The sequence below is a fragment of the Petaurus breviceps genome, unplaced genomic scaffold (assembly GCF_028583685.1).
Source record: "Petaurus breviceps papuanus isolate PSGF00001 unplaced genomic scaffold, PetGlider_PUasm1.0 79, whole genome shotgun sequence".
Classification (NCBI taxonomy): Eukaryota; Metazoa; Chordata; class Mammalia; order Diprotodontia; family Petauridae; genus Petaurus; species Petaurus breviceps.
Window position 1 is genome coordinate 3,569,039 of NW_027186523.1, and position 10,806 is coordinate 3,579,844.

Below are 10,806 nucleotides of genomic sequence, written 5' to 3' on the forward strand. Positions count from 1 at the left end.
GTAATAGGAGATTCTGACTGAATCACTGCCAAGGGGAGACTCCAAGAGACAATGGCAGATGCCACCATAGCCACATGGAACTTGGAGCCCAGAGTCTGGAGTAGGGAGAAATGAGCTCCCAGAGTGCAGATTTCAGTTAGGAGTGCATAAGCCAATAACATTTTCTTTTGTTGTTGGGAATTTATTTTGTCTCTATTACAACTATCTTGTTAGGCATTTTTTCTTTTTTCCTCTTTTTTTTGTAATTTTTACTTTTCAAATTTATTTTATAAATTTCTTGACATTTTTGAGGTGATATGAAAGAACTGGCCAGACTTATGTGAAACAACTTGCCAAAGCACCTTTGCATACAATATCTCCTGGACCTCAATTTCTTCAGCTATAAAATGCTAAAATTGGACTAGATGATCTCTAAGGTTCTTTCCAGCTCTAAACATGGGATGCTAAAATCTTCACAACAACTAATAATAGGCAAGTATTTAGCTGTTTATGTTATCATCTAATGCCACCAGATTTGATCAAATCCTTTTCAGGACCCATCCAAGAATGTGAAGTTACAGGGTATACATATTTATTGCTAGCACTATTATTTCAATTAGATAGACAAGGATACTTAATTGTCCAAGTCTTCCACTTGTAAACACATGTAGATACTTGATACAACAAGACAAAACACTTTGCACAATTGCTGAATAAGTATTTTACCTTTAACTCAGATACCTGTCTCCCTTAATGTCTGTTTTTTTTTTCCTAGTAAGCCAAACTAGGGAATGGGCTCTTCCTATTGGTAATTTTTTTTTTTTTTTTTGCCTTTTGAGATTTTATTTTCTTCTAGTTCCAACCCCACTAGCAAAAAAACAAGACATTGGTCACTTGGTACTAATAATAACAGTCACAAGGCCCTGGCCTATGCTACCAGCCAGGGACCCAGATGGGGGATCTCTCCAGACCTCAAACCTTTGGAGGAAAGAGAAGCAAATGCTTAGACCACTTTCCCAAAAGTGAACCACTTATTCCAATGTCAGAATAAGGCCATCCTCAGGAACTTATAAAACCAACACTGAATGTAATCGTGTCTCTTTTCCCAACAAACCAATGGAAAGAATCAGCTATATTATAAGTTCAGAGAAGCAGAGTCTGAGGTTCCCTTGAAATCTCCAAGACTTGAAGAATTAAGGCTGTAGAAGTGGCCCCAATGACCTCATTAAACAAGGTCACACCAAATGACAGACACACAGTGCCTAGCTCCAGTCCTTGTAATCTCTTCCTCCCTTTTCATGAGCAGGGCTCTGAAGGAACCAAGCCGTACTTCTTCTGAAGGATAGCTGCAGTCTGGGTCAGTGCACAGCCTGGTCGAATAATTCTGTACTTTCCAGGAACTGACAAGTCTACCACTGTGGAGCCAAGTCGACATTCAGGACTTTTTACATCTCCAATTGGTCCTCCATCAATGACTAAGGACAACTGAGGCCAGAGATCCTGGAACTCCTTAACATTCAATGAACATGGCTGTGAGCTAATGTTGGCACTGGTGAGAGCAAGGGGTCCTGAAAATGTCTGAGCCAAATCTCTCATGAAGGCATGATCGGGTATCCGAATACCTACAAGTGGGGTAAAAGGATTCAGGTCCTTGTTGAGCTCTCCTGAACGCTCCATTACCAGGGTCACAGGACCAGGCAGTAGATCCTCCAGGAGGTCTCGGGGGACCTTCACCTGGCAATACCGGTAGATGTCAGCCGCGCGGCCCAGGCACACGGCCAGCGGCTTGGTCTGGCAGCGGCCCTTCAGGCTGTACACCGCCCCGAGGGCAGCGGAGCAGCAGGCAGAGCAGGCCACGCCGTACAGCGTGTCCGTGGGGACGGCGACCAGTCCACCTGCGCGGAGCGCGGCCACGGCGGCCGACAAGGCTTCCAACCAGCCTTCCAGGTCTTGCTTAGAGCCCGCGGCCCGACCGGCACGAGAGTCAGCGACACCCCGAGGCAGCTGCAGGAGCCGGGACCCAGGTCCGGAGGGCAGGAGACAACCTACCCTGGGGGTCAGGGACACCTCTCCCAACCCCATGGCTGCGGCCTCCACGGCCGCCAGTATGGCAGGCGGAGGCGTCCGCACCGGGTAGTTATTTTCTTGTACAAGAAATAGCAATAGGGGGAACCTATTATAGTTTAACCCATACTGACTGAGGGACTCAGGGGCTCCTGGCATCTTGAACTCACAACATTGCCTTCAAGGCTGGAATCATTCATTTCAGAATTGTTATTTGGTTACCAAAGAAACATTAAAAAATGGTAGCCAGAACCTTGATTGTGTCAACATAATTTGGACTCGCCTGGATAAACCCATAGTAGTCATATGTCAGCAGCAGTCATCATTTCTGCTGGGTTGAGGAAGGGTCATTATCAGAGAAAGTCCCAAAGAGAGTTACAAACCATGTATTCTGGATACAGAAAGAGAAAATCTCAATGAGGTGTAGTCATTCTTTTGAAGACTTAATGAATGAATGAATTTGGGATGGAGCCCCTTCCCAGTCATACATGAGAAAGGGTACTGAGGGACTACTTAGGGCTTGCTGCTTCATCCCAAAATACCAAGTTCTTTACAGAACATATGTGGCCCAGAAGAAATAAGTTGAGGTACTGTAGACCATAGGACATGGGAGCCTCATCTGTTATTATATACACACAGGAATACACCACACATTAGACAGTGAATATTTATTGAATACCTATCATTTATCTGGTATCAAAGGAAACTAGAATAAAGACCTACAAGATGAAATGTATGTTCAGAGTAAAAAATAAAAACATTGCATACAAACCAATGCAAATGCATAAGTGAAAAATCTTGATAAGTATGAATCAACTTTGGTATTGTCTCTAAAACTTTTCCTTTTCTTACATTTATGTAGACTGCATTTTCAAGATTGTCTTTTCTGACTAACAAGCAAATCAGAACTTGTCATGTGCAAATCTTGTGAAGATTATAAAACAAGTCAAAGCTATAATTAGCATCAAAGACTGTGACCAATGAGAGTAAAAATAAAAATTGTATGGAAAGGAAATTTAAGAATTCCCCCAAGCAAGCCAAGAATGGTCAAAACACGAGATTCATAAATTTCACCCCCCGACCTTTGTGATCAGTTGTCCAGAAAAATGTGAAGTTGATATAAATCTCCCACTGAGTTCTACTGCTGCTACAAAGCAAGTACCTATATAGAAATGAAGAGAACCCAGTACATTAAGTTCTTAACATGAAAAAATGTCTAGTAGGAGCAAGAAAAAGAGATGTGAGGAAGAAAAAACACAAGTGAGAGAAAAATGTACTGGCTAGGGCTTCTAGGGGAGAAAATAAACTAAAATGATATCCTTACCATTTCATCAATAATCCTTTTTCCCCCTTTACTCTTGCAGGCAGGAGAGGCTCCAGTGCTATATTTAACCCTTATTCTAGCCTTGTATGTAATGCTCTGAAGTCATTTTCACATTTCTAGTACAACTTACACCACCCTCTTTCATCACAGCCAAATGAGCAAAACTCCTTTCAAGAATTTGCTTAGAGGCCATGTTGGTTAGACAAGAGGGAATTCTGACCCATTTGTCATTTATCAAGTCTTCTGCTATCTGCATCCAAAAGTGAGGGTACTAATTCCCATAGGGATCATTACATAAGCAAGATCTCTCATTACTTTAATGAATTCTGTTGAGATCATAGCCCGTCAGGGTGTGGTTAGAGCAGACCCAGGGTGTGAAGGTTTGAAGGAAGAAAATGCAGGAAGTGGTGTCAATGACTCAAAGAATTACACTTCTCCTTTTGATTCAATACTATGACCATATTTCAGAGCAAAGGAAGAGCAACATACAGTTAGAAGGGCCATGTTTCAGAACAGATAAGTGGTCATGTGTGGCTTATCAGATATGACAAGATATAATTTCTTTTTTTAAAAAGTGATGTTATTCTAGCTACTGTTACATGCTACCCTATAATAGTCATGAGAAATGAAGTTATTTGAGGAAATCAAGTGAGCTTTTAAATATAAATAATAATTGATTCTGTGGATGAATAGTAAGCCCATATTGCAACATATTTAGGACAGACCTTGCTTTATGATTTTGCTGACCGGCTTGCCAATGTCCCTATGGGTGTAGCCTATAGAAGTTATGGTCTGGTAAGAGCAAATTGGAGCCTTTCTTAATGCAGGCATACCATGTTAGTCTGCCTTAATGCCAAATTAAAACCTCCTTAACTCCTGAGGCAGCCATATACATTGTTGGCTCATACGACTACTTTGTAAGATCATTTTTATTTAACAAAGTATACATTTCCATTGCTGTGTTTTCAGTAGTATATCTCATTTCACCAATCAGTGACATCTATGAGGTTATTTTCCCTGTGTTAAAATTTCAGGTTTCACTTTGTTTCTTATCTTTTCTCTTTTTTGAAATTAAATAGAAGGTATTGTTCTCAGTCCGTATCTTAATTTACCTAATCCATGCTAGTTAAAGTGATTATTTCATCCTGTGAATTACTAAAACCTACTCCACTGTTATTCTTCATATCTAATATATTTCTGGAAAGGCCTTTATCATGTTTAGGGGACCACTTAAAGCGATCTTATGGGTAGACATAGACAAGAGTCAAACAGGATAGGGAGGTATCATGGTTTGAGATATGCATCATTGGAGAGAATACTCACAGCGCTGAAATCACAAATCTATTTGAGTAGTAAGTATTTGAGACAGTGTCCCCAGCATCAGATTTTCTATGCTATTTGGATAATCAGCTCTATCTGTAAAAATATTTTTGACATGACATTATTTTCCTTATTTCCTTTAACTTTTTTTTTCTTAAGAACAAGAGAGGCTGGGGTGGCTAGGTGGCACAATGAACAGAGCACAGGCCCTGGAGTCAGGAGGACCTGAGTTCAAATCTGACCTCAGACACTTAACACTTACTAGCCATGTGACCTTGGACAAGTCACTTAACCCCAATTGCCCAGCCTTACCCCCCTTCAAAAAGCAAAAAAAAAAAAAAAAAAGAACAAGAGAGGTGGTTTGCCATAGTAGATACTCTGGAATTAGATCTCAGAAGAGCCCGTTTTAAACCCTGCCTCTGATCCTTAAGACTATGTGACCATCAGCAAGCCAGTTAATCTCTCTGAGACTCAATTTCCTCATCTAAAAATTGAGCAGGTTGGACTAAATTATCTGAGGTTTCTTCCAGCTCTAGATATAATAAAAGTAAGAATAATAATAGCTAGCCTTTATGTAGCACTTTAATGTTTACAGAATGCTTTACAAATATTTTCTCATTTTATCCTCACAACAAACCTGGGTGGTATTTATCATTATTATCCCCATTTCACAGATGAGAAAACTGAGGCAAACAGATTAAATTTTGCTATATCACATCCTCTACACATAAATATCCATCAGGCTTATATCTTGCACCCACTTCTCTTCTCCCTCTATACTACATCACTTGGTGATTTCATCAGTTCCCATAGATTTAATTATCATCTCTATACTAATGATTCTCACATCTGCCTATGCTTTCCCAAATTCTCTGCTCACCTCCAATATTACATCTCCCAACTGCTTTTCCAAAGTCTTGAACTGCGAGTCCAGTAGACTTGCTATTCTTCCCCCAAACCCTTGCCTTTCATACCTTCTTTTTTTGTCTTTATTTTTGGAGAGGAGAAGGCAGGGGTTAAGTGACTTGCCCAAGGTCACACAGCTAGTAAGTATTAAGTGTCTGAGGCTGGATTTGAACTCAGGTTCCTCCTGACTTCACGTCTGGTGCTCTATTCATTGCACCACCTAGCTACCCTTCACACTTTCTGAATTATTGTAGAGGGCAACACTATCCTCCCAGTCCATCAGGCTCACAATTTGGAGATCATCCTAGGTACCTCACTACCTCTCACCCCTCCATGTCTAATCTGTTGCTAAGGCCTATAGATCTCTCCTTTGCAACATTTCTTGAATATGCCCCCTTCCCTCCCCTGACATTCTAACCACTCTAGTTCAGGCCCTGATCAACTCACACCTGGATTATTGCAATAACCTACTGGCAGGTCTGCCTGCCTCAACTTTCTCCCTACTACAATCTATCCTCCACTCAGCCACGAGTTATTTTCCTAAAGTGTTGGTCAGATCATGTCATCCCCTTACTCAAAGAATCCAGTGGTTCACTCTTGCATGCAATCAAATACAGAATGCCCCATCATTCAAAGTCCTTCATAACCTAGCCACCTTCTACCTTTCCAGTCTTCTTACCCCTCAAGATATTTTCTTCTACCCAATGACATGGGCCTCCTGGTTGCTCCATGAATAAGACACTCATAGCTCTGGATGTTTTCTCTGGATATCCCCCATGCCTAGAATGCTCTCCCTCCTCTGTCCTGCCTACTGCCCTCCCTGGACTCCTTTAAGTTCCAACTAAAGTCCCATCTTTTACTATAAGCCTTTAGCAACCCCTCTTAATGCTGGTGCCTTCCCTCTATTAATTATGTCCTATTTATCCTATATATAACTTGCTTTGTGTATATTTGTTTTTATGTTGTCTCTTCTCATTAGATTAAAAACTCCATGATGGCCAAGACTGTCTTTTGCCTCTTTTTTTGTATCCCCAGTCCTTAGCACAGTGCCTACCACATAGGTACAGGCTTAATAAATATTTGTTCATTGATTGACTTTCCAAGGGTTACATAATCAATGTAAATGTCTGAGGTGGGATGTGAATTCAGGTTTTTCTGTGAATAGGTCCAGTGCTCTATCCTCTGCTCTGTATAACTGCCTTATAGTATCTATGATCTTATGATTAAGAACCAGGAAAAGAACTGAGTGTCTGTGTGGAACAGGGATGCAGGAGGGAGATTCCTTCCATGATTACTTTCATACCGTGCTTCCCCGATAATAAGACACTGTCTTATTAGTTTTTTTGGACAGAAAAACACCAGAGGGCTTATTTTCAGGGGAGGGCTTATTTTAATGAACATTGACAGTAATTTTAATAAACAGGTAAATGTGAACAAAAAAAATGTACCTTTATTCAATAAGCAAATCACTGGGGAAGAACAGGATGACGCTCTCACTGCTACAGCTCTGATTGGATGCAGCTTGGAGCGTGGCGTGAGTTTCACAGGGGGGGGGGGGGGGGGACGGTGCATACAGAGGGTACCATAATGTAGCGTGTAGCGCAGGGGATCACCTTCACTACAGTAGCAATCTCAATAGGGCTTATTTTTGGGGGAGGGCTTATTTTAGAGGAATCTTACACAGTAAGGGGAGGGCTTATTTTTGGGATAGGTCTTATCGGGGAAACACAGTAGTAAATCTCTTGTCTCTATCCAGGTTATAAAAGGCAGAGACTATGTCTCCTCAATAGTGAGCCAGATTTTGCTAGTATTTAATCTCTATGGTGTTAATTAAGGAACTTTGAAATCTATAGTAATTCAGGAGACTAGGATAGTTTTTGGAATGTTGCTGTTTGTATAATGGAAGAAGTCCTGCTCTAGGAATGGGGAGCATAAGCTCTAATTCTGCCTTCGCCACTGACCAGTTGAATTTTAACATAAATTTTCACATTTTTTATCTTTATTTCATGTATAACTCTTCTTCATCTGTCCCATTGCTTTGGTGGCAGCGACTTGGTGGGGTAGAACCTTAAATGCCAAGCCATGGTAACTAACAATCTCATCCTCCATCATGGTCTGGCAAAAAAACTCAAAAGCTTTTCCCCATTGGTTAGTTATGAATGAGACTACAGTCTTTGAAGAGACCAGGAATGCTTCCTTGGCACAGACAAAACAATGTTGTAGTGAAACATTGTGATGATGAATACGGGAAGAAATAATGAGTCCTCATAGTCAGCCTTATTGTTTGCCTGGACCGTGTGTCAATCAAAATGTAGAGCTATTTACACGTTCTCCAGATTATATATGTATGCAAAGAAGCACATAGGTAAGAACACAATGCATATACTCCCTAGACAAATAACCTGTCTGTACCCTATAACAATATCTTATAAGAAAATATTTATTAGCATTTATATTTAACTTGCAAAGGCAAGCAGGTATATTAATTCAAAGATTTTTACAAGTTAAATATATATGAACATTTTCTCTACATTTTACACCACCCCTACTTAATTATTAAGGTTTAAAAAAATGTTATTAAATATGACCCTGTGCATTCATAGCATCATAGATTTAGAGCTGAAAGAAACCTTGGAAGACTATCTAAATTCAACCCCCTCATTTCACAGCTGAGAAAACTGAGATTAAGGGACTTGTCCAAGGTCACACAGGTAGTCACAGATCAATTGAAGCCACATCCCTTGGTTCCAAGGCCAGCACTCTCACTGTACTGTGTGGTCTCCTTCCTCAGATTAAATCCTATTTATAAAAGAAGTGTGCTGTCCAGTTCTCATACAAATTCAGTACCCTCTAAGACATAATACTAAATGTTAGAACATATACTGGAAAAAAAGAACTGGTGCCTTTAAACATAGAAGAAATTCAGTGATTCTAACTTATTGTCTTTAATGAGTTAACCACAAGGTGAAGCAAGTGATTGCAAATCATAACAGGAATGACTGTGATTGAATGGAGGGGAATTTTGGAATAGAAAGGGGTCCTAGAGAGGGTCTATGTGGCATAGTGGAGAGGCTGGATTTGAACTCACAGCATCAGGGCTGAAAACATGACTCTATCACTTATTAGTTGTTTAACTTTGGATAAATCATTTCACCTCTATTAGACTTGGTTTCATCATCAATAAAACAAAATTAGAAATACAAGTGCTAGAAATACTAGAAATATAATCACAGGATTGTTATGAGGATTAAATGAAATGATGAATGGAAAGTGTTATATTCCATTTCATTCAACAAGCATTTATTAAGTTCATACTGTGTGCTAAGCACTATCCTAAGTGTTGGGGTCCAAAGAAATAAAATGAAATTACTTTAAGGAGATTGTATTCTATCAGAAGGAAATAGCATATACACAGATAATTATAGTCAAATCATGTAGAGAAAAACAAGTAATTTGGGGGGGGGGACAGTGCTCACTAACAAGTGGCGATATCATGAAGGATATCCTGGAAAAGGTAGCACTTCAAAGTTGCACTTTGGAAGGAAGCAAAGGATTCTACAGGGTGAGAGTGAGGAGGGAGAGCATTCCAGGCACGGGAGAAAGCCTTTTCAAAGACATGGAGATTGGCAATGTAATGTTATGTACAGGAAACTAGGCCAGTATGACTAAAATATAAAATGAATGAGGGCAGGTTATATAAGAGCATTTTGAAAAGATAGATTAGAGTGAGATTGTGAAAGCCTTTCAATACTGAAAAGTGAAGTTTGTACATTATCTTGCAAATAATAACCATTTTTTGGCCAAGGAAATGAAATGGTCCAGTCTATATTTTAAAACTATCAATGTTGCAGCTATGTATAAAATGAACTGAAAAAGATAGAGACTAGAGAAAGACAGATCAATTATGAGGGTTTGGCAATAATACAGACAAAGAAAAACATGAACAATTAACTAATTGTGCCTGCAGATATGTCAGCAAATTCAGTCCTTGCTCTATGTGTACCTGAGTTCAGAGGTGAAAAGTAATAAAGGTCTGAACTTGGTGGTGGCTACGTGAGGGTCACTTATTAATTAGTGGTCAAAATGTGGTACGTATAGATTGTCAACAAGATATTTTCATTTTCTGAATTTGTATCATCTAAAACCTTTATGAAAGTCTTACTCAATTCTGCATCATGATGTGGAGGTGATATTGGGTTCTCAAATGCTATGCTAACAGATAACTTTTTGAATTATAAACTCATTCTACCAAGCAAGAATCAACCCAGTTTAGCATGAGTAGTGTGGTCTCTAGATGTTGACTTATTTGGCCATGACAGCCTATGAAATAAAGTAGAAATACAAAAAGACTCCATTCAAGTTCTAATAGTCAATGCAGCAAAGCACAAGAAAAAGAGACAAAGGGTTCTAAGAATCTCATAGTTTTTTGATCATCTATAAACAGTGACTTAACAGTAGCCTCTCTAAATGTGACCTCCTTATCTAATTATCAAAGAGTCAATGTGCTACTGGAATCATTGAAATTATAAGATATCAAGAAATCACAGTTAGATAGAAAGAAAGCACCAAACTTCTCTTCTGGAAAATGAAAAAGTGACTAGATAAATTTTTGTTTGTTAATAAATTTGGCTGTTTTGTATGTCCAAAGTCATTAAGAAACATTATTCGTAAGATTCATGGTCATCTTGCCTTTTGGTGCTCAAGATGACCATAGGCAAAAAAGATGACCCAGAAGATAATTGCAGTTTAAGTGGCAACATCTGTTGCAGAGAATAAGCAGGTAGAGAAATTCAATAGAACTCAGTAAAGTGCTCCAAATTAAGTCACCATAAATGCTAATTCTTTGGGATTGATAAGCAAAAGCAGGCATGAGGGAAAAAAGCAAGTATGTTGGAAACTGTTGCTTAAGATAAAGGAACAAAAGAGACTGGTGGTTTTTCAAATTATACAGAGGCCTCATACCTGTATATCATGAATATTTTCTTCAAGAATAGAGTTAGGAGGTACTGGACATAGCAAACACAGCATTATATTTTAAAAAACAATTTAAATGACTCTATCTTAACAGGAACACCAATTGCATCAATTGATTCAAGAGTTTTAAAAATATTTTTAATATAATTTTACTATAATGGACTATAATTTTCCCTATTTGTACAAATGTACTTTAAATGCAAATGATTACAAGGAGATATTATATGTTTACATTGAAA

The 10,806-nt window shown here is 39.1% G+C and overlaps 1 pseudogene; it reads right to left on the bottom strand.

Annotated features, from left to right (window-relative positions):
• Positions 1-791: 791 nt before the first annotated feature.
• On the bottom strand, positions 792-2,202 carry LOC138175694 (threonylcarbamoyl-AMP synthase pseudogene; annotated as a pseudogene).
• Between the last annotated feature and the right edge of the window lie 8,604 nt (positions 2,203-10,806).